At 41.5% G+C, this 6,182-nt stretch overlaps 1 long non-coding RNA gene across 2 annotated transcripts; it reads right to left on the reverse strand.

Annotated features, from left to right (window-relative positions):
- Nucleotides 1-1,094: 1,094 nt before the first annotated feature.
- On the reverse strand, nucleotides 1,095-2,187 carry LOC145548119 (uncharacterized). 2 transcript variants are annotated; one of them, XR_014084411.1, is made up of 3 exons: nucleotides 2,049-2,186; nucleotides 1,438-1,896; nucleotides 1,095-1,321 (listed from the first exon to the last, which is right to left on the reverse strand). It is a non-coding gene; the product is annotated as an uncharacterized LOC145548119 (long non-coding RNA). The 2 variants fall into 2 exon arrangements; XR_014084410.1 differs by having other exon boundaries at nucleotides 1,095-1,896; nucleotides 2,049-2,187.
- Nucleotides 2,188-6,182: the final 3,995 nt, after the last annotated feature.

The raw sequence follows: 6,182 nt of genomic DNA on the forward strand, positions 1-6,182 counted from the left end.
GCCTAAAATCTGATTGGTCAACCTGAACAGCCAATCATCTTAACCCAAGTACAGTTAGTCCCGTCCAATGATTCTGTTCTATTTTGTATTTTGTATCTACACTGATTATTTTTTGCTGTCAAAGACATAAAGACAGAAAATGTGCTTTACATTATATGTTATTTAATTGTCTGTTCATCTCAGTTGTTACTTTTTAATAAATTATGTATTTCATGTGTAATTTCATGATATTTTTTTTCTTGAACAGAGGTATTTAGGATCATCTTACTTTTCTGCTGTGATATTATATAATACAAGCAAATAAAAATTAATCAGTGTCCAAAGTGTGTGACGGGCCATTTCTGGCCCTCAAAAGGATTTTGTGCGACCCTTGAACACAAATTTAGTTCACCATATAAGGCTGATGGTGATGCACATAAAAACACAAAAAAAGGTGAACTTTTCACAAATTAAGATAAAAAAGCAAGACATTAAATCCCCTTAAAATGAAAAATATGAGCTAGAACAGAGCTATTTATCTTTGACGATCCACTTTTTTTTTTTGGTTTCATTTTAATATGATTGAAAAAAAAAGCATAAACATCCAGTAACTTTAACACAAACCTAAACCTGGGTGCACTTATTAAACCTGGCTCAAATCAGAGTTTATTATGTTACATAATAAATAGAGAACATAAAAACTCTATATGAAGCTAGTAGAGAATAACAGGACCATAAATTAGATCATGATTTATGAAAATATGATGTATTTAATCAGAAGGTAATTTTTCTTTTGGCCCAGTAGAATTGTCTTTCCAATTAATAAAAAAAAAAAACAGAATTCAAAATGGGTAATATCCTCAGTTACTAACCACAGGAAATACGTTTTACACATTTATGACAAACTGTTTTGTCAAAACAGCATAAAGTGTGACTTCAATATAGTATTTTAAACCTAATGAAGCTAAGACATTTCTCAAGAACTTAGAGGAGTAATGCAGGGCGGTGGCCACTAGAGGGAAGCAGAATCCATGTTTCCACTTATTGTGCTTTTTTTTTTTTCTTTTCACTTTCAAGGAGCTCAGAAAAAAAACAGATAAACAGCTTGACATGAATAGATTCAGACATGTTTATTGGTATGAAATTGAACATTTTTCGGCTCATGAGCTGTTGGACAGAAGTCACATTGTGGGAGGTGACATTGGCAGAGGCGATTAATAACGGGATTAAGAGGTGAAGTGATTTACTTTGAAGTACTTAGTTCCTCTCCTGGCCTCTCACTACATCTCCCAACACCAACAGTGTCTCAAACCGGGAGCATTTCATAGCATAAAAAGAAAGTCTGAAAATGTGAAATGACAACTCAGAACTGGACTAAACACATCGGAGGGGATAAATGTGTGAGCATCTTGTCACTGCAAAGTCTCAGCTGCTGCCATAATTCTGTAATAGGCTTACCTGGGTCAGTGGGCAAACTCTCCTCCTCTGCTTGCTTGCTAACACGTTCCCTGCTAAGCTAAACAAGAGTCAGAGGTAAAAAGCGAAGCTAAACATAAACAGTTCAGAGGGGAAAGGATAAGGTCGACAGACTGCACAAACAGGGGAGCTCGGTGATCTATAACTCGCTCTCACATCTGACCTCTGGGCCTCTGTCGTCAGCGCTTACTCTCATTTTAGGAAGCAACTTTGAATAACTCAAGCGAGTTCAGCCTGCATGTGTAGGCCGAGCTTCAATCTTGTTTCCCCTGTGTTAACCAGCTGCTCTGTTCAGAATACACAAGAGGCACATTTTTAATCTGCATTTCAGATTATCTTCTAAAGAGGATGTGCTGCAGAATGACATTTTCTCTTTTGAATGAAAGCTCAATGTAAAAGACTGGTGTGAGCGTACTGGATCGCATGCTCCTCTTCAAATCACTGTGAAACAAAAAGATTTGTTGAAAAATGCAAATGAGAATCATATGTAAAGAGATTTGTTTACAGCAAGGGCCATTTGTGGCCCCTGGACTTATTTGGACCCCAACTCTAGAATAAATTAAAACAAAACTATGCTTTTTAAATCTACTTACAGGAATGTTATATGCAATTCAAAATGGTCCTCTTTTCCAAGCTTTCTGTTTTGCTTATGTCGTCATGGTAACTACAACCATTTTGACTTGTAGTCTAAAGTCCACCTTGGAATTTTGAGTTCTGCTTTTATTTGCTGTATTAAACTTGACTAAGTACAGCAAGTGTTTTAAAATAAAAACTGACTAAGATGTTCTTATTGCTGAAAATAGAAAAAAAATGTTTTTAAAGTTTCTGTTAAGCTTGAAATTATAAGAAAACTAGACGCTTTTCATTTAACTAGGAAAAATCATCTAAAGTTTAGGATCAACAATCCCGATCCTATGAAAACATCAGATTATTTGTTTTATTAAAATAATTCATGCTTAATTTATAGTTTAGCAGAGTTTTTTACATTTTTGGTTATTTTAGTTCAAAATGTTTTTTTTTTTTTTTGTCCCGCAAGTAATTTTGAGCTAACAATTTTGACCCACATGACAAAACGTTTGAATATCCCTGGTGCTAGAACCTCTGACAGGCAGTCAAAGCAGTCAGTAAAGATCTTTAAATAGAGGAATCCACAGAGATTTCCTTTAAAGCTTTACCAGGCCTTCATTAGGTTTGATAGTCACATGCTGGCAAAAATGATCTGAATGTGGACCAATTGACATGCTTCCATACATGGTGTTATGAAAAATGTTTGCTCCCTCAGATTTTACTTTTTTGTCACATTTAAATGTTTCAAGTAATCAATTTATATTCAATTAGTTCAGTTGGAATTATTTTTAGAAAGCTGATATATATTTGACACGTCCAGACCTGCGGAATCCAGAAATCCCTCAGATAAAACCGGTCTGACATCATGAAGTAGGCTGAAAGATCTCAAATGTTGTGCACCAATCTGAAGAAATTCAAAAACAGGTCAGATACAAAGTTTGAGGCATTCACATTTAAGTAGATGTCTACAACTAGTACACAACAAGTAGTACTAGCAGTAGTACAAAACCATTTTTGTGGATGTGGGTGAGCGTTATCCACAAATACAGAAAATGAAACGGTGTTCTGAGGAGTTTCTTTTGTATCAAAATTACAAAGAAGCAAATCAACGATCCATTAATGAACTCACAAAAAAAGAACAATATCTAAAATGAGCTAAAAAAAAATGAACAAGCAAATATGCAAACTAATTTGCATATTTGCTAAATATTTAGGTTGGACCTAAATATTTAGATATGAGTTTGGAGAATAAAATGTTTAGTATGGGAATTAAATGTTTTTGTCATGATTTCAGCCCTTCAGCTCTACCTTGAGTGTGCTGATTACTCATTACCCTCACCTGCATTGTGCTGCTCCCTATTTAAACAGCTGCTCGTCACCAGCTCAGTGCTCAGCCCTGCCTGCCTCTGACCCTGCCTCCAGTTTTCTGTCTATTGGATTTACATTGCCTGAGAAGCTCCCGTGCATGACCCTGGATTGTGTCGACGACTAAGTCTCTGGTTTGTGGATTTTGTCCCTGTCATATGGTTGTCCCCTGAGCCCCCACTGAGGTTCCTCCATTCCCGACTCACCAGTGTGACCACACCCTGTGGAGCCTCCTCTTCACCCTTATTTAGTAATAAACTTGTGTACTGAACACTTGTCTTGGCTGCGTTTTGGGTTCTGGCTGATTTTGCTTGTACATTACAATATGATCTCGCCAGAATGAACCCACAACCAAATCCAGATTGGTGTTCTAAGGTGGAAGGTGCCATTACTGGCCTAGAAAGTAATGTCCAGGAGATTTTACAGGGACTTTTGTCTCTAAGGGCTTCTCAAGCCAAAGCTAGGCCCTCCGTTACACCGCCACGTCCTCTTGCTTTCACTCCCTCAGTTAACGCTAACAACGAACCTAAGATTCCATCCCAGAGCGTTTTGATGGGGATCCCGAACAGTGCAGACCTTTTTTAACCCAGTTTTCTCTGCTTTTTGAACTCCAGCTATCTCTGCCTTCCCTTCTGAGTGGGCCAAGGTGGCCTACACTATCTCTCTGCTATCTGGTAAGGCAAAGCAGTGGGGAACTTCTGAGTGGGAGAATGATACCGACAGCTGTGACTCATTTTTTTATTTTTCTGATGAAATGAGGGTTTTTGATCCAATCCGTCCTGAGGGAGGCTGCCAGGAGACTGTTTTCTCTCAAACAGGGCTCTCGACCTGTTACTGACTACATAATCAATTTCCATGCCTTGAAGTCCAGTTGTCTTTGGAATAATGAAGCCCTGTTTGTTTTTTATCAGGGCCTGTCAGATGAAATCAAGGATGAGATTGCTACCCGTGACGCTCGAGGCCTTAGAAAGGTTTGCCACGTGGATTGATCAATGCCTTCGTGAACGTAAGAGGGAGAGGTCTTCATCTAATGATCAAATAAGGGTCTCAACTGTCCAGGTCAGTCCCTGGACAGGTTCATGCTTCGGACACTGGGGTTGGTGCAGTGCTGTCTCAACAGTTTGCAGATGATGCCAGGATACATCCTTGTGCCTTTTTTTCTCGTCGGCTCTCTGCCTCCAAGAGAAACTATGACGTTGGAGACAGAGAGCTGTTGGCTATTAAACTAGCATTGGAGGCACTGGCTGGAGGGGTCCACACTTCCTTTTACTGTGTGGACAGACCATAAGAACGTGGAATACCTCAAGTCTGCCAAGAGACTGAACCCACGACAGGCTAGATGGACACTATTTTTAGCAGATTTGACTTCACTCTGGCCTATCGACCTGGCAGCAAGAACGTCAAACAAGATGCCCTTTCAAGACTTCATCAGCCTTCTGCCTGTTCTTCTGATTCTGTTAACCATGACTACATCCTTCCCTCCAAGACCAGGTTAGCTCTAACCAGAATAGAGACCTTGCTCAAGAGGAGTCATCTGAAACAACCAGCTCAATGAACTAAGGGTCTTCTGTTTGTTCCTGAAGAAATGGTGTCTAAGGTCCTTCAGTTCTGTCATGGCTCTAAACTTTTTTTGTCACCCAGGTATTACAAAGACTCTAACAGTGGTCCAGTCAGGATTCTGGTGGCCCACTCTGAGAAAGGACACAAGAGTTTGTCATCTGCTCCAGAGTTAAGCCCTCCAGACGACCCCCAGCTGGTCTACTGAGGGCTCTGCCGATTCCACATCGACCGTGGCCCCACATCTCGATGGATTTTGTCACCGGCCTACCTTCCTCTCAAGGTAACACGGTGCTCCTCACTGTGGTTGACAGGTTCTCCAAGATGACACACCTCATTCCTTTACACAAGTTGCCTTCAGCACCTGATCTCGCTAAGGTGATGGCTCGAGAAGTGTTCATGGCATTCCCCGCAACATCGTGTCTGACAGAGGACCACAATTCATTTCCCGTTTTTGGGGTGAGTTTTGCACCCTTCTTGGCATTGATGTCAGTTTCTCTTCAGGTTTTCACCCTCAGACGGATGGTCAGACAGGATGAATCAGGAGGTTGAGTCCAAGTTGCGCATCCTTTGCATGGATGCTCCTAGTCGCTGGTCTCAGAACTTACCTTGGGTAGAGTTTACCATCAAGTGCCATGGGTCTGTCACCATTTCATGTTGTTTATGGCTATCAGCCGCCCATTCTCTGTTCAAGAGGGAGCCACCCGGGTTCCTGCTGCCCATTTATCAGCGCGTTGCTGTCTCAGAGTCTGGAGAAGGGCCAGAGCTACTCTCTGCAAGACCTCTGCTGTTTATGCCCAGAATGCCAATCACCACAGATCCCTGGCCCCTAGATACCTGGTCGATCAGAAGGTGTGGTTATCCACCAAGGATCTGTTCATCAAGGTAGAGAACCGCAAGGTGGCACCCCGTTTTGTGGGCCCATTTCCTGTTACAAAGGTTGTTAACCCAGTAGCTGTGCATCTCAGACTGCCGCCTTCATTGCGTGTACACCCCACCTTCCACGTCTCCAAGGTCAAACCAGTGATGTCGTCCAGGCTTTGCCCTCTGACCAGACCCCCTGAACCCCCCCGACTCATTGATAGGGCCCCTGCCTTTAAGGTTAGGCGGTTGCTACGTTCCCGATGTTGGGGCCATGGCATCCAATATCTTGTGGACTGGAAGGGCTATAGTCCAGAGGAGAGGTCCTGGGTACCTTCTCGCCTGGTCCTGGATAAGGACCTCATCCGCGACTTCCA

This window comes from Poecilia reticulata, chromosome 17 (genome assembly GCF_904066995.2).
Source record: "Poecilia reticulata chromosome 17, P_reticulata-male-v2, whole genome shotgun sequence".
Taxonomy (NCBI): domain Eukaryota; kingdom Metazoa; phylum Chordata; class Actinopteri; order Cyprinodontiformes; family Poeciliidae; genus Poecilia; species Poecilia reticulata.